General features: G+C 39.9%; 1 long non-coding RNA gene across 1 annotated transcript; it reads left to right on the forward strand.

The window, feature by feature from the left end:
• Positions 1 to 1,336: 1,336 nt before the first annotated feature.
• On the forward strand, positions 1,337 to 17,432 carry LOC310721121. The gene is made up of 3 exons (XR_014531936.1): positions 1,337 to 1,394; positions 17,097 to 17,191; positions 17,280 to 17,432. It is a non-coding gene; the product is annotated as an uncharacterized lncRNA (long non-coding RNA).
• The last annotated feature ends 1,231 nt before the right edge of the window (positions 17,433 to 18,663 follow it).

Genomic DNA, 18,663 nt, shown 5'->3' on the forward strand with positions numbered 1-18,663 from the left:
GTTTGAAACCCGGACACTGATGTCTCAATGATGCTTTACTGTTTTCACTACCTGTAAATATTATGCCTTTCTTGTTTTAACCCAGCTTTAAAGAAAAAAATGGATAACGGGAATATATTTTATCTCCAATTCTATAAAAGTTTAGACGCTGTGTAAAAACCCAAAATGCAATCATTTGTGGATTATGCAATTCTGATAAACCCATATATTATTCACAATAGACCAGAGAAAACGTCACATGTTTAAACTGAGGAAAACCATTTGTTTATTTATATTTACATTTGTATATAATTTGTAGATTTATAAAAAAATTATTTAAATATTCTGTATGCGATAAAAAAAGTTTTTAATTTTTTATTTAATGGCAAAAAATTGGGACAGGACCATGTTTTCCACTGTCTAGCATCCCTTCTGTATAGTCTGTATATGTCTATAAACTAATGAGACCATTTGCTGTAGTTTTAGGAGAGAAATATTGTCCCATTCTGGTCCCAGTCTGATACAGGATTCTAGCTGCTCTACAGTCCTGGGTCTTCTTTGTTGTATTTTTGATTTCATAATGCAGCAAATGTTTAATTGGTGAAAGGTGTTGACTGCAGGCAATCCAGTTTAGTACCCAGACTCATCTACTATGAAGAACATCTCGCTCGTGTCCAGATTTTTCCAGATTCTCAGAAACCTTTGATGATATTTTGTACTGAAGATGCTGAGATATTTCCAAGTCTTCACAATCAGAACAGAGATTTCTAGATGCACTATTTTAATACCCAATCATGCTATTGACCTGTTGCCAATTTACCTAATAAGCTGCAAAATGTTCCTCCAGCTGTTTCTTTTTAGTTACACTTACTTCTCCAGCCATTTGTTGCCCCTGTTGCAGCCATTCCAAATTCCTTTCTTTAAAACCATTCATCATTCTTAAACATTTGAAATGCTTTCTATGTTTTTTTTTTATGAATAAAATATGGGTTTTCGCCAATCGCCACGTTCTGCTTTTATTTATTTTAAGACTCTGCAATATAATTACTTTGCAAATTAATTAGTGCTCCCATATGTTCATCTCTACTAATAATGATATACAAACATTATAAAATACCAGTAAAGAACCATTTAAACAGTGTATCCACCAAACATGGTGGCTCTATCTGCAATATTGTCTGAACTATGCAGAGCTCCGGCTTCCAGAAACCTACATGGCCTACAGACATGCCTCCTGGGGACTACAACTCCCAAAACACTCCAACACTCACACTCTTACAACCGCTGAGCTTCTAATGAGACACACCTGTTCTTAATTACACCCACACCTACACCCACACACACACACACACACACGCACACACGCTTCTCTGCAGATTATTTAAAGGACTTTCATTCATAGAAACCCTACTAAGGTATCAGCAGTGTTTGAATTACTCTTGTCTATACAAAGCCTTGTTCTCGTGTCTTTCCTTTCTGGGTTTGGATCGCATCGGTGCATCGGCATTAACGATTTAGAGAAAGTCTGAATAAGATGCAATTTGGCATTTGTGTAGTGATGCATTGCTTTGAACATATTTGCATCTTTAAAAAAAACAAAAAACGCTTATCTTTAATTATTTGTAGACGTGCTTTTATTTATTTTTCTATTTAGTATTGAATGTTCTCTCAGCACCACCAGTGCTCCGTGAATATGGCGTATCGCAATGCTACGGAGACAGAGGCGTGTCCTGAGAGTCACACAGAATACAGATTAACATGGCAGAGGTAGAGCTGTAACTTCCTGCACACAAAATGTCTGGTTTAGTTGAAATTTATTCCATTTTTTTTTTCATTAAAAGGGAGTGTTTGTGAAGGTGCAATGGGTTAGAGGTCTTTAGTTAATTGAGGTTTGCTGTCTGTCTGAACCGGAGAAATAAATCGGAGCTTCTTCATATGTATGTTTAATGTATCATGTTGGCTATGCATGCGAAAAAAAAATATTGAGAGACTTGGTTTTTTTATTTGTTTTTTAACAAATTAGCAGTTGAAGAGTGAGAACCTTGCCGAAGGGCCCAATAACGGTAGCTTGGTGGTGCTGGGATTCGAACTCCCAACCTTCCCATCAGAACTCCGACATCCAAGGTTCCAACCATTAAGCGACCACTATAACAAATACATGCATTATTTTTAAGAAAGTAAAACTTAAAGTATTAAACTGATCATGTGACTAATAAGAAACACTTTTTTCCGAGTTTGACAACCGGTAATTTTGAAGTAATACCAGTTTTGTAGTTACATTTATCCTTTTAAAAACATAATTATACGCTGTAAACATGTCCAATACTAACGAGAATACAGACTTGACAGATCCATTTTTGGATAATTACGCCACTGGAAACGATCCAAGCGGGACAAAGTTTTTCTCTGCAGTAAAAGTAGCGTTGCGAATTTGTTTTCAGTCCGCGTGCGCTAGCGTTGGCTCGTATTCTGGCTCATCATAAAAAAAAATAACGCGATATAACCAATGCACCGGGTTAGACAGTCCGATAGCGGCGACTTTCTCAAAGTCACCGTGACGATCTCGAGTGATTGACGGGACGGCGACGTTTAAGCCGGGGGGGGGGACGACCAAGTTTTTTCTACGCCTTATCAATAATATCGCCCGATCGTCCTGTTTTATTTATTTCATTCTCTAAGGTGCGACGGCTATATCTCTCGAAGTTATCTAAAAAAAAAAAAATATGAAATCATCTCAAATTTATATATCCTGTCATAAGACACCAGCTGCATGCTAAATGCTAAGACTGGTAGCAGAATTTCTTTTTTCTGACAGTTTGGGCCTGTCAAGGTGACATTTATTGATGTGTGTATGGCTTTACTGAAAATTAAAAGAAATTCTCACAGAGTTTGGATGTGGAGAAGGACAGGGTGTGTGTGTGTGTGTGTGTGTGTGTGTGTGTGTGTGTGTGTGTGTGATTTCTATAGTATGTAATTATTTTACTGTAATTCTACAATTAGCGTCTGAATCGCATTAAAACCAAGATGCTCCTGGATGTACTTGATTATCCGAAATCATCGAGAGACCAAAGTTGAGGATTTTGTATGTTTGTAGCTGCTATAACGTAATTGAGAACAGGACTTAATCCATAGTTTAAACTCATGGATACCTGATTTACACTTACAGATACTTGATCTGATATACACCCATGGATACCTGATTTACACTCATGGATACCTGATTTACACCCATGGATACCTGATCTGATATACACCCATGGCTACCTGATTTACACCCATGGATACCTGATCTGATATACACCCATGGCTACCTGATATACACCCATGGCTACCTGATATACACCCATGGATGCCTGATTTTAAGCTCATGGATACCTGATTTAAGCTCATGGATACCAGAATAAAACTCTTGGCTACTTGATATACACCCATGGATGCCTGATTAAACTTCATGGATACCTGATATACACCCATGGATGCCTGATTAAAACTCATGGATACCTGATATACACTCATGGTGACCTGATTTAAACCCATGGATACCTGATTTACACTCATGGTGACCTGATTTACATTCATGGATACCTGATATACGTACGCTCACGGATACCTTATTTGCACTCATGGATTACCCCATAGCTGTTTTAAATTATCTACAAATAACTCCAAAATTATTGGCACCCTCGCCACACCTTCCTCGAGTTTCAGACAGAGCCAATGCTGCATTCATTGGCAGTCATGTGTGAAAGAAATTCAATTTGCACTCATAAAACTGCGTGTCAGAAAAAATTACATATTCGGCAAACACCTTGTCGCTCGATCCTGTGAAGTTCTTCATCTACGGTGTTGGAAGCTCGATTCATTTACGCATTACAGCACTTACTGAAACCATAAAAAAACAAAAACGAATTAATGAATTAAGTAAATGAAATGGATAATTATCTTCACTATTCAAGCACTATTCTGGCTTGAAAATAAAGCGGGAGGGAGAGTAGGTATAGAGTGGTCTTGGTTTGAGTTGGTAGAGTTGGTATAAATTGGTTTGTAATTGGGCGTATGTGTGTCTATGTGGTTGAAATCCCAAAAGATTTCGGTAAAATTTGGGAAAAATGTGTGTCTTATTGAGAACCACTGGTTTAAAACACAAACATGGAGGAAATTTTTTTTTAGCGACTGCTCCATCGTAGACCATCTTGCCATCATTATATCAATCTGCCTTATAGTGTCCAAGTGGCCACTGTTGCTTAGGAGTCCATGACAACAGTTAAAGTTACAAGGAGACGGGTTTGTTCTTTCTGCATCAGACGCTGGACTTAAATCAAAGAAATTGTTTGTGATTTCAGGGCATTAGTGGTGGTTAGTTTTTTTTTTTTTTTTTTTTTTGCACGATTCAGATGAAAATAGTGCAAAATAGCAGCTTCCAATAAAAATGTGCAAAACTGTGACTTTGCCTTTTAGCTGCTTTAAGTGATAAACAGTTTATTGCTAAACTATTGGCATCCCTGGTAAATATTTCTTAAATAAGAGAGAATGAGAGCGAGAGAGAGAATGTGCTCTAGAATGTTATAACAATTTGATGCATTGATTGATTTAAAAAAGTGTGCATTGGATACAAGTTGGCATTTGTATCACAATGCATGCTTTTGAACATATTTGCATAAAAAATGATTTATTTATATATAGCTATTAGTAGATGCGCTCTGCTTTTTATTATTTAGAAAATGACCAATTATTTGTGACCAATGTTTTTTATGTAGATTGATTTTTAGTCGCCGAACCGTTTCTCAAGAGCGTTTTCAGACGGCCCAAGGGGTTGCTCCGTTAGAAACGAGAAATGAGGTCAGGGTCCAGGATGTGGCAGGCAGGTACCCAGGAGCATTCCTCTGGGCCGTATCCCTCCCATTCCACCAAATATTGGAGGCCTGTCCTCGGCGTTTGGAGCGTAGGAGGCTTGCTTTGGTGACTGGGGGGTGTACATCCAGAGCACGGACCTAGAAGGTTCCAGGTAATGGCTCAGTCTCCAGCCCTAGTGGGCAGTCAAAGGTCCAGATCCATGAGATTGAGGGGGTGTAAGGTGGTTGGCTGGAGACGGGTGGTAGGCACACTCCGGATGGCAAGCAGGATGCTCTGAGCAACACTCCCATATTTGCTGGTCAATCAGGGTAGGCCAGGGCGTTCAAGGCATCCAGGTCAGGCGGGAGCTTTTGGGTGGCCAGCACGAAGACAGACATATAAAGCAGTGCGATGCCACCCTCTGTAGCGTTCGGCGTTTGTAGAAGACCACAGCGAGTGGGCGCCATCCTGCCGAGGAGTGGGTGAGCCAAAAATCTTGCAGAGTTCCTTGAAGAAAGTGGTGAAGGAGGAGCATTGGGAGGACTGATTTTCCCATTTGGCAGTAGCCCCTTCAAAAGGCCTATCTGGATAGCAGGGAGATGACTTAAGGCACCATTGCTTGCTCAGTGGAAAAGAACTGGAGACAAAAAAATCTGACTGCATTTGTGCCAGGATGGACCAGCAGAGTTTGGGTTCTCTAAAGAAGCGTGCCGGAGGAACAAGGTGCAGCTCCCAGGGGCGGAAACACCAGGCGCAGGCTGGGCCTAAGGGGACCGCCGGCGTAGCCAGATGTCGGGGTGCGGCAACTGGTGGTGAGTTGGGTGCGGGAGGGCGTAGTTATTTCCTGGAGGGCTGCTCATGAGTGGCAGAGACCTGGACCAGGGCATTTAGGGTGGTCTAAAGATCAGGAGCATCTGTGGGACCCATAACTGGCCAGATTCTTCCGTAAGGACTGGCTGGCAGGAAGGACCCAAAAGCAGGATGTCCCCGAGAAAAACAACACTAGTCCAGTAACACTTATGTCTGAACCAGTCCAAATACCCCGGAAGTGTCCGTGCGACTGACTGACAGCAGTACTGCTGTACAGAAAAGTTTTTTAAAGAGACACAACTCTGATGTGGACTACAAAAATTCTATCTAGAGTTCAATACAGTGATGGATGGAGTTGTGTTGAACGATATCTAGTAAACAATATATATTTTTTTGTATAAACATCATATTATAGGTTTGTGTCTTTATAATATAAAGATGTGTAACGAATGTTGCCATGAAAATGACCAGAGGGCCAGTACTGAGACCTTTTTTGTTCATTATTTAAGTTTCTGACAAATTTCTCCTTTTTTTTTAAAATTTTTAAAAAATTTTTTAAGTAAAGCGTTTATCTTAAAAAGACAAGAGAAAATAGCAGAATTTAGTAAAAAAAAACCTTTGAATTTAAAAATATAATTGGGACATTTAGTTAAATATTTGACAGTTAGTTCATGGTTCATTGCTCACAAAATGCTTCTGAAAAGTACTCGAGAAGCTTTAAAAGAAACGCACAAACTGTTTAGGATGCTTCTTTTCGAGGAAAAAAACCCCCCACGTTCTTTAAAATATTTTTTAATTGAAGGGTTCTGAGGTTTAAGCAGATCCAGTTCTGAAAACAAGACCTATGTTTAATACTTTAGCGTGACGCTTCAAAGTTTGTCAAAGTGAGACAACTGAAGACTCAAATAAATGTGGACATTAAAACATGATGGAAATTAGGACAGGAACAGGAACAAAAGATAAGGAGCTAATCAGGGACTCCATCAGTGCTTCAGCTTAAGCTTTCGTGATTTTTTCATATTCCTGGTGATGGAATCGTATTTCACACATTCGGAAATTAACGTCTTCTGCATGTGCTCACTAATGCTTCAGCGATTCCATGGTCTCCCCCAAGGACACAGGAAGTGGATGGATACCAGAAAAAACTATTTTGAACTCAAAAAATCTCTAATATACACTATATGGATAAGGAGTTGTGGAAACCTCACCTGCTTTTTGAACGTCCCATTCCACATTGAGTCCCCCATTTGTTCTTCTAATAAGCTTCACTCTCGGGGGAAGATATTCCACTACTGTACAAGTTGGAGATTAGTGGAGGTTTTTTCTCATTTAGGCACAAGGGTGTAGTAAAGTCAGCTACTGATGTAGGTGAGGTGAAGAGGTTCCAGAGGTGCAGTCAACATGAAAAAACCATCCCAACGGTGTTTAATAGAGTTGGAGCAATACAGCAGGAGATCTTCCACTTCATCCAAGCATTTGGAGCTTTTGGAGTTCCATTGAGTTGGATTTGTGCATTGGGGTACTGTCATGCTGGAACAGATTTGGATCTTCTAGTTTAAGTGAAGGACAAAGACGTCTAATACAATTGTGACTAAGCTATTGGGGGGTGGTAGCTTAGTAGTTCACGCACTGGATTTTCAATCTAAAGCTCATGAGTTCAAATCCAAGCCACACCAAGCTTTCAGTCCTGGGTCCCTAAGGTCCCTAAGCAAGGCCTTTACCCCCATAGCTGCTCAGTTGAATGAATGAGATAAATTTATATGGTTCCTCCTGGGTAAGATCCATATATATATATATATATATAGCTGGACAAAGTCAGGTGTCCCGATACCTTCTGCTTTACTGAATTGCCTGATTCATCCTCCATAGTTTCCTTCATTTGGAAATCTTTCACTGTAACTGAGAATGTTCTCCAGACGAACAGCCTAAAGATCGATGTCGAGGGTTAAAAATCCAGAGCCATGAAGATGGATTTGGGCTGTAATTAGTATAAACAGTTTGCGACAATCGATCAGCTTTTCAAGCGTCCATCAGTAAACACCTCAACATGGAACTATAATAAATGGACATTCGCTGTTGATGAGGACTGGTTCCATTTTGAGTCCGGTTCCTCTCAAGGTTTCTTTCTCATACCATCTCAAGGATTTTTTTTGCCATTGGCTCACTCATTAGGAATAATGACCATTGTGACAAAAAGTGCTACACATTTGTTTATTAAGATGAAAGGATGAAGAGATTAAAGGTGAAATGCTTCTCATCAATTTTTTTTCGAAAGGGTCGACTTCTCCTTCTCAGCAGGAACTGGTAGAAGTATAAATCAGATGGTCTGTATTGCATTTTCTTCTTTTTCCAGACCGGTGCAGAAGAAACGAACGTGTTTCGCTTCCTCCCAGACCGAGCTGCAATCCTTCTGCAGGTATGATGTCATACGGTGTTAGCGTTCACGGCCGGGGGTGGATGTAGAGAACCGGCTCTGGCTGCGAGTGTATTTGCGTACGATCTGATATGCATATGTTCCCGTGTGTGTGTCATGCGGATGGAAAAAAAAAAAAGAAGAAGAAGGAAAAAAAAAGATATATCAGGCTGTGTGTGTATTGGGAATCTTGTTTCTGCGGTGCAAATCAGCATCGCGTCGGTTTCTGTCTCCGAGGGCGAGGTGTTGCTGAATTACTGAAACGTTCCCCTCAGGCAGATGGAGGGGCTCCAGATGTGCAGGATGCTCATACACACACACACACACACACACACACACACAGATATCAAACTTCATCATCCAGTTGCATTAGCATTCCTTTCCTTTAGTGCTTGGATTCCTCGTTCTTCTCCCCCAGGTCTCCATTTTCTTCCCTTTCCTTTGAGCAGGCAATAATGCAGCTTTAATGTCTCAAGTAACTAATATGCGGAGAAACGAGAAGCTCCTCAGAGGCCCCGTGGTCCTTAATGACGCCACCTCATTAATAAACGAGCGAGTTTTCCTCGACGCGTTCAAACATCTGTCCTGCGCGACTTTGCTAATCATTCCACTCTTCATGCTTTGTCACGTAAATGACACCACGTCGCACCTGCGCGTTCAACAGCGTCGCTATTTGCGGACTCAGCACCGTTCGTTACGTTTGCTTGTCACAAACAACAAACGATTAAAAAAAACTGTCCATTAGAAACGCTGGATTACAGCTGATTCGAGGAACCAGACGATTTTCCTGAATAGGACACATATCTACTTCCTCTTAAGATCAAAAAGCTTTAAAAGCAACGTGTGTTAGGAAGGTGCGTTTCAGAAACACAAGTGTCAATTCTACACGTCTCTGGAGAAAAAAAAAGTGCCCTACGTTTTTATTTTTCCCGTAAAAAAACAAACATTGCTCACAGCAGATCTTCCAAAAAACCTGGACCAATCGCATCACATGTTCGATTGCAAACAAGAAAAAAAATATACAGAGAGAAAAATCCACCATTGCAAAGAAACTCATGTTACTGAGATAAGAGATTCATTCTTCTTCTTCTTTCGGCTTCTTCAATTAGGGGGCGCCACAGCGCATCATCCGTCTCCATACCCCCCCCCTGTCCTCTACATCTGCCTTTTTCACACCAACTACCTGCATGTCTTCCCTCACCACATCCATAAACCTTCTCCTTGGTCTTCCTCTTTTCCTCCTTCCTGGTGTCTCCATTCTCAGCATTCTCCTACTAATATACCCCATGTCCCTTCTCTGCACATGTCCAAACCATCTCAATCTCACCTCCCTCACCTTGTCTCCAAAACATCCGTTCGTGTGTTGCTCACGTGTTTTTTCAAATCGATCCCCTTTTATAGAGCGTGTTCAAATACCTACATTTTTGTTTTCCATTGACTAAAAAAGGCGTCTGAGTGAGGACGGGCAAAATGGAGAGAAAAATGTATTTTCAAACGAAAACATATTAGTGTGGACATGGCCAAAGAGTTGAATTCTCACGGCTAAAGGTAAAATAAAAAAACATTTGGGCATCGGGACCCCGAGGACCTCTGTGCCGAATACAATTTTTGTGGAATTTCCATGTATGGCCCTTCATGATGTCATAAACAGAGGTGGGAAGTAACGAAGTACAAATACTTTGTTAATCTACTTTAATAGAATTTTCTGGTATCAGTATTTTACTTTACTATTTATTTTTCGGACAACTTTTATTCATTATATTTTTACAGAAATATCTTTCTACTTCGTCTATTTTCAAAACGGACTCGTTACTTCAGTTTTAATCTGTTTGGTGAAATGTCAATATTTTTCTTCACTGCGCATCATTTTCAGCAAATCAACCGATTTCCTGTCATCGCGCGTTTTTTTTCCAATCTACCACTGGTGTATAATTTCCTGACTCTCACACGTCACAGACGTCAGCATTCCTGATCACTATCTTTCTTCTGCTTGTGTTCTACATGGTGGATCTTCAGCCTGGATATATTTATTACAGTGAGGAAAATAAGTATTTGAACACCCTGCTATTTTGCAAGTTCTCCCACTTAGAAATCATGGAGGGGTCTGAAATTGTCATCGTAGGTGCATGTCCACTGTGAGAGACATAATCTAAAAAAGAATATCCAGAAATCACAATATATGATTTTTAAACTATTTATTTGTATGATACAGCTGCAAATAAGTATTTGAACACCTGTCTATTAGCTAGAATTCTGATCCTCAAAGACCTGTTAGTCTGCCTTTAAAATGTCCACCTCCACTACATTTATTATCCTAAATTAGATGCACCTGTTTGAGGTCGTTAGCTGCATAAAGACACCTGTCCACCCCATACAATCAGTAAGAATCCAACTACTAACATGGCCAAGACCAAAGAGCTGTCCAAAGACACTAGAGACAAAATTGTACACCTCCACAAGGCTAGCATCATGCTTTGGGGGTGTTTTCTGCACATGGAACAGGGCGACTGCACTGTATTAAGGAGAGGATGACCGGGGCCATGTATTGCGAGATTTTGGGGAACAACCTCCTTCCCTCAATTAGAGCAATAAAGATGGGTCGAGGCTGGGTCTTCCAATTTTGAGAACTTGCAAAATAGCAGGGTGTTCAAATACTTATTTTCCTCACTGTAGGTTAGAACACTTTGAAATTCGTTTTGTATTAATATATAAATTAGGGCTGTCATAATTAATGCGTTAACGCAAATTGATTTATCGACACTAATTTCATTATCGCACGATGAATGCAGCACGCAATTTTGTTTGACCAAAAAAAAAAAAAAAAAAAAGACAAAATTGAATGAAAAATATAAAGTCAGAATTAGGAAACAATTGGGAAAAAAAAGGAAAAAACCCGAAAAAGAACTGGGCGAAAACGAAGTCGAAACTGCGAGAATTGAAGTAGAAACAGGCTTCCAAATAAAAGTGGCGAATAATTTCCGGCTGTGTTTTAAACAACGCTTCAGCACTAAGTATCAGGGAGTCCTAAGTGTTAAAGGGTTTAGAACACAGTCCGAACATAGAAACTAATAACCGGCTGCTGTTATTGTATTACAGAAAATTCCGAAAGATAAATTACAGTAATAAAATCTTGAGAACTGCTCGTGTCATGTTTAGAAATTATTTTATTGTCGGAATTGTCTGTTAATTAAAAATGTGTACAAAAAAATAAATCAATAACAGACGACGGCTCCCCAACGTACGGCGTGATAATTGATAACCCACGCCGTCTTTTATTATCCCATTTACCTCCATTGGATTTGCTGTAATAAATAAAACGTCCTTCCTGACTCACCAAGGAAGCGGTTGAGCTCTTTCAGGAAGATTTCATCATCATTCGTTCAGAGTTCGGCTCCTTCCATTAGACGGTCGACTGGCAAATCGCACTGGTGGAGCGAGAACCGAGCGGTGATGAATGTGTGCGGATCAAATCCCATAAACGAAAGCATTCGTCTTGCGAAAGGGAGGCAGAGGACCGTGCGGGAAAGGCTAATGCGCCAAAATACGCTGTCGTAGAAGGAAACGGTTCGGTGTTCGGCGAAATCAATCCACAGTAATTTGACCAAATGATGACCACAAACCCAACACTGAGAAGTTCACTCGAAGATTTTAGGAGGAACAGAGCAGCTGTGGGTGAAAATCTCATCATTAGGCTCGATTTTCTGTTATAATAACTGTCACTCTTCAGGGAAGATGTTCCACTAGATTTTCTGGAGATTTGTGGAGATTCATTCAGCCACAAGTGTGTTAGTAAAGCATTCATCCCAAAGGTGTTCAATAGGGTTGGAGCTTTCTCGATAGCAAGAGCTCTTCCACTCCAACTGATGAAAAGCATATCTTCAAGCAGCTTTTATACAATTGTGTATAATTACCATACTTATACAATTGTGTGCCTCCAACTTTGTGGTAACAGTTGGTTGAAGAACCACATCTGGCTGGAAAAGTCAGGTGTCCTGATACTTTTGTCAAGGATCTTTTGAGTATAGATATGAATCTAACATATAAGAATAATGTCTCGAGTTGCTAATAAAGCAAATGAATGTCTATTAAGCCCTTTTTTCTTTCAGGTGTCAATCCAAATTTCCATTTACATCTATCACTTTTATGACCTCACACAGTTCCCTTTAGTACTTGTGTAGGCTGATCCGAAGCCGAATAATTCATTCAGTTTTTTGACTCGAACTCATTTGAACTTTAGATTTCCAGAGCACAAAAAAAGGACGAGGTGTAAAAATAATGAAATAATAACACAAAATAGGAACGATTATTAGCCATTTGCTAGTCAGTTTGATAGTAAAATACTTGTTGCTTAAACGACATTTAAGTTGAATACAATATCAAGCTTGGGAGCTTAGTTGTTAAGGCATTGGACTCTGGATTGGAAGGTCAAAAGTTCAAATCCCAGCACCACCACGCTGCCACTGCTGGGCCCTTGAGCAAGGCCCTTAACTCTCAACTGCTCATTGTAAGGGGTTCTGGAAAAGGGCATCTGGCAAATGCCATAAATGTGAATGTGAGCTTGAAGGTATGTTTTAAAAATTTAAAAATAGGTTTAATAAGCCGTAGCTCAGTGGTTGAGGCTCTGGGTTATTGATCATAAGGTCATGGGTTCAAATCCCCAGCACCACCAAGCTGCCACTGTTGGGACTTTAAACAAGGCCTTTAACCTTTTCTGCTTCGGGGGGTGATGCATCATGGCTGACCCTGTGCTCTGACCATGGCTTCCTAGAAGAGTTGGGATGTGTGAAGAAATAAATTTTACTGTGCTGTAATGTACATGTGGTGGTTACATTTATTTCTTTATGTTTCATATATTATATCATTTAATTTACCTTTATTTACTGTTTAGAATGTAATAGCTAAATGTGCCTATATAGAGAAAAAAATTTCAATTTATATTATATAAACATATGCGGCTGCACTACTATCAGCCGTTATCAGAAACTGAAACCATCCGCAACATCAGAATTGCAATTTCCTAGTTAGAATCTCTTTATCTTTATTTTTTTAAATCTGGCAACCTGGTGACCTGCTTTACCGTCTGAGCGACGTCGAACGAAGTTGATCTGATTCCACGTGTCTGTTTGATGGTTAAAATAGTTTCTCTCTCTCTTTCTCTCTCTCTTTGTCCTTTGCCGTTGGAGTGAAAGGAAGAACTTTGGGTGGTGTGTAAACAGCCCCGGGGCTTCAGCACAACACGGCTCCATTCCTCTCCTGCCAGTCATTTATAATTGGATGGCCAGACATGAGCAATTTGTGGGACATGCCAAAGCAGCCATAGCTAAGACGCACAACACAATGAAAGGTAAAAGACACACAGGGAAGGAAGTGTGTATGTGTGTGTGTGGGTATCGGTTTCTCTCCACAGCCGGCAGATAAACTTTATTTCCTATAGAGCGTCATTTGTACGCGTGTTTGATTCCCTGGGTGGTGGAGGGAAACGTGAAAATTTGGAACTAGGAGTTGTTTGGAATGAGTTTGCTGTTAAGGCGTTTATAAGAACGGTAATGGTGTGGGTGCTTGAAACTGGATTTGGGCGTCGTTACCAGTTATAAGTCATAAAGTCCAGTCTTCTCATGCGAATACAACACCGGTGCGTTATTTAGAAGAAACAGCTCGACACATCGATGATGAGTGTTGTGGTACGGAGCAGCTCGACCAGCCTTAATGTTCTCTGGCGTTTGTGCCGATCAACACCACCTGGAGACTTTTTTTTTTTTTTTACCCATTTTCTTCAAAGTGAGCAGGCGATCGTGACGAAGGCTTTTACAGCGAATGCTCATTGTGCGCCACTGCACCGCTCCATTAGAACTAACAGCAAGGGGTTGGAAACGAGGTCGCGCAAGTTCCAAACGATCGATGAAGCCCCAGGGTTGCCAAGTATTGGTACCGAAGTTTCCCTGCGCCATAGGGTGGTGAAATTTCTTCACCCTATGAATATGCATGAATGCACAAATTCCAAAACGCCGCCACATCAGAGCGTCACACAAATGACGTTAACGATTAGTCACACAACAATTACGTTAGTGAATCTAAACAGCTGGTTTTGCTTGAAGTTTTGTTGAGAGTTTTAAGCGCCGGGGAATCTTTTCTATCCAAAATTTGCATATCTCATCCGATTGGGCCAAACCCGTGAAACTTATTTTTCTGACCTCACAAAGCCATTTAGCTTTGTACAGGTGTTTTAATTGGAGAGACAAGCACTGGGAACATGTCCCCAAACATAAATCTATATCAAAAATGGACTTTATTCGTACCTCAGAAAAAGTGACTGGACCGAAAAATAACCACTAGATGATGATTGCTGTGTGATTGTAAAAACGCTGAAAAAAAAATGTTCTATTGAAAAACCTGGGAGAGTACAAACTCCTGCACTAGACCTCCACGACCCTAGGTTTAAAAGCACTAAATTTCAGTCAGGTTTTCCAGAACACGTCCACCCTCGCTAATCCGGACCCGCTAATAATAACGACGACTTTTCCCTCATATCGAGCCGTAACTGAGAAAATGATTTCAAACTCCTGCTGTTTTTCTGGACTAAACAAAAGTCTTTAAAGTACTCATTTCTTCACTGCGCAGCATTTTCAGCAAATCAACCGATTTCCTGTCATCGCGCGTTTTTTTTTCCAATCTACCACTGGTGTATAATTTCCTGACTCTCACACATCACAGACGTCAGCATTCCTGATCACTATCTTTCTTCTGCTTGTGTTCTACATGGTGGATCTTCAGCCTGGATATATTTATTAGGTTAAAACACTTTGAAATTCGTTTTGTATTAATATATAAATTAGGGCTGTCATAATTAACGCGTTAACGCAAATTGATTGATCGACACTAATTTCATTATCGCACGATGAATGCAGCACGCAATTTTGTTTGACCAAAAAAAAAAAAAAGACAAAACTAAATGAAAAATATAAAGTCAGAATTAGGCAACAATTGGGAAAAAAAAGGAAAAAAAACAGAAAAAGAACTGAAGAATTGGGCGAAACGAAGTCGAAACTGCGAGAATTGAAGTAGAAACAGACTTCCAAATAAAAGTGGTGAATAATTTCCGGCTGTATCAGGGAGTCCTAAGTGTTAAAGGGTTTAGAACACAGTACAAATAGAAACAAATAACCGGCTGCTGTTATTGTATTACAGAAAAGTCAGAAAGATAAATTACAGTAATAAAATCTTGAGAAGTGCTCGTGTCATGTTTAGAAATTATTTTATTTATTTTGGTTTTCCAGAACACGTCCACCCTCGCTAATCCGGACCCGCTAATAATAACGGCGACTTTTCCCTCGTATCGAGCCGTAACTGAGAAAATTATTTCAAACTCCTGCTGTTTTTCTGGACTAAACAAAAGTCTTTAAAGTACTCATTAACGCCACCGGGGTAAGAAAAAAATCCCCCCCCCAAAAAAACATGCTCTTGTGGCCCAGCATGTGTTAGGTTTCTTTAAATCCAAACACAGCGACATGAATCGCCAAGGAAGAAAAAACCCACTTACGCTTCCTGTCAGTCTAATGCATGAAGCATTAAAACGGCGTGAAAATGGAGCCTTGTGTGGAAATAATGACACTCTATTGGGCACTAAAAGCCAGAAATAGTACATGCCAGCAAAAGGGTACAACTTTATTTCATCACTATTAGCTGAGGAGAATAAAAAGGCGGCAAACTGGACTGGATTCTAGAAACTTCTTACACTAAATGGACTTTTCTAGGTATATGTGGTTTTTCCCAAAACTGATACCACAATGTCTGAGGTACACAATTGTATAGGACCTCTTCGGATGGGGTAGCAGGAAATGTACCCTTTTAGGCCAGCTGTATGAAGATATGGGGTGGAAGATATCCTTTCTAGAGAGCTCCAAAACTATTGAACACCTTTGGGATAATTGTGAACGCTGACTGCACCCCAGGACTCCTCCTCCTTAAAGGTCGTTCTTAAAGTTATTTGCTGTACGTTTGAGGTCATTTTTCTCCTGCAGAATCGGGGCCAATTGGATACCTCCCCTATGGAACTGCATGATGGATATGCATCTGCCTGTACTGTATATTTCAGCATTGAGGATACCATTAATCCTGACCAAATCCCCAACTCCATTCACAGAAATGCAGCCTCAGACTTGCAGGAAACCTCCACCATGCTTCACTATTCCCTGTAGACACTCGTTATCGTACAGCAGCTCAAGATACTGACAAATATTTAGGATTTCAGACTCTGAGCACCTGCTGCCATTTTTCTGCACGCCAGGTTCAATGTTTTCATTCATAATTAAGCCGTTAGAATGTTTCCATGTCGGAGGACACAATTCTTCCATGAAAAGTAATTCTGGCAGGACTAGAACATAAGTGAGAACACATTCTGACTCAGTGCGCCACAGCATGAAATGTAACTACAAACAAATAAAAATTAAGACATAAGATGTCATTATCTTATACAATTATATATAATTGTGCTGTTGTGGTATAAATGTATTTCAGGACGTGCTGCTATTAAAACATTATCCATATTAAAGTCCACTTAAACACACCACCTGATCATTTTCAGTGTGACAGACGTTTTTCTCAGAAATGGTGACATCCAACGTAGGCATAACTTCATCATACATCTGTCATGCTCATTAGTGTATCTGCCAACAAAAGTATTATCACACTTTTTTGAAAAAAAAAACCCCATAATTGCAGCAAATAAATGCAAGAATTGTTTGGATGCTTAGACATAATATATGATTAAAACTGTTTGTTTGAACTGGCCTAATTTGTGATTTTTTTTTTTTATTTGACAATGTTTAGCACATCAAACCATAAACCTTAATAAAAATAATTCATTATTTAATATTTAATTATAAAAAATATATTTTTATATTTATTAGACCTTTAAAAAATATATCTAAATATATATATATACTGTATGTATTTATTAAATTTATTTATTAAACCTTTTGAAAAATAGATTCTGTATAAAAATTCAATATTTCAATATAATAAATGAATGCATTAATAAATCATGTGTGATGTGTGTCCACAGATGTCTGATGTCACTTTGTCCCAGGATCCTGTAAGTCACTGTAAAGATGTCAGATATTCAGTCACATCATCTGTACTGTCTTCAGTCCAACACGGGTCCGTTTCCCATCCTGGTCTATTTTTGTACGGACAGTTTCTATGGCAACAGAGCATTTGCGATGTGTTTTTTTTTTTCCCCCCAAAGGTTTGACCATAGGTTTGAGTACAAACAGAGCAACATGGAACAACAACAGGCAGAGACTTGCTTATTTTCACTGTCACTCCATTTCAGGGATGTGAAACACCATGTGACAATACAGACATGGATGAAAATCAGGCTGGCTGAAAGTTTTGGGGTGTGTGTTGTTTGTATACATAAATGCATGCATACATACATACATACATACATATAAACATACGTGTGTGTGTGTGTGTGTGTGTGTGTGTGTGTGTGTGTGTGTGTGTATATATATATATATATATATATATATATACAGTGAGGAAAATAAGTATTTGAACACTCTGCTATTTTGCAAGTTCTCCCACTTAGAAATCATGGAGGGGTCTGAAATTGTCATTGTAGGTGCATGTCCACTGTGAGAGACATAATCTAAAAAAAAAATCCAGAAATCACAATGTATGATTTTTTAACTATTTATTTGTATGATACAGCTGCAAATAAGTATTTGAACACCTGAGAAAGTCAATGTTAATATTTGGTACAGGAGCCTTTGTTTGCAATTACAGAGGAAGTATTTTCTGTAGTTTTTCACCAGGTTTGCACACACTGCAGGAGGGATTTTGGCCCACTCCTCCACACAGATCTTCTCTAGATCAGTCCGGTTTCTGGCCTTTTGCTGAGAAACACGGAGTTTGAGTTCCCTCCAAAGATTCTCTACTGGGTTTAGGTCTGGAGACTGGCTAGGCCACGCCAGAACCTTGATATGCTTCTTACAGAGCCACTCCTTGGTTATCCTGGCTGTGTGCTTCGGGTCATTGTCATGTTGGAAGACCCAGCCTCGACCCATCTTCAATGCTCTAACTGAGGGAAGGAGGTTTTTCCCCAAAATCTCGGAATACATGGCCCCGGTCATCCTCTCCTTAATACAGTGCAGTCGCCCTGTCCCATGTGCAGAAAAACACCCCCAAAGCATGATGCTACCACCCCCATGCTTTACAGTAGGGATGGTGTTCTTGGGATGGTACTCATCATTCTTTTTCCTCCAAACACGTTTAGTGGAATTATGACCCAAAAGTTCTATTTTGGTCTCATCTGACCACATGACTTTCTCCCATGACTCCTCTGGATCATCCAAATGGTCATTGGCAAACTTAAGACGTGCCTGGACATGTGCTGGTTTAAGCAGGGGAACCTTCCGTGCCATGCATGATTTCAAACCATGACGTCTTAGTGTATTACCAACAGTAACCTTGGAAACAGTGGTCCCAGCTCTTTTCAGGTCATTGACCAGCTCCTCCCATGTAGTTCTGGGCTGATTTCTCACCTTCCTTAGGACCATTGAGACCCCACGAGGTGAGATCTTGCATGGAGCCCCAGTCCGAGGGAGATTGACAGTCATGTTTAGCTT

Source organism: Silurus aristotelis (genome assembly GCF_946808225.1).
Source record: "Silurus aristotelis genome assembly, chromosome: 27".
Classification (NCBI taxonomy): Eukaryota; Metazoa; Chordata; class Actinopteri; order Siluriformes; family Siluridae; genus Silurus; species Silurus aristotelis.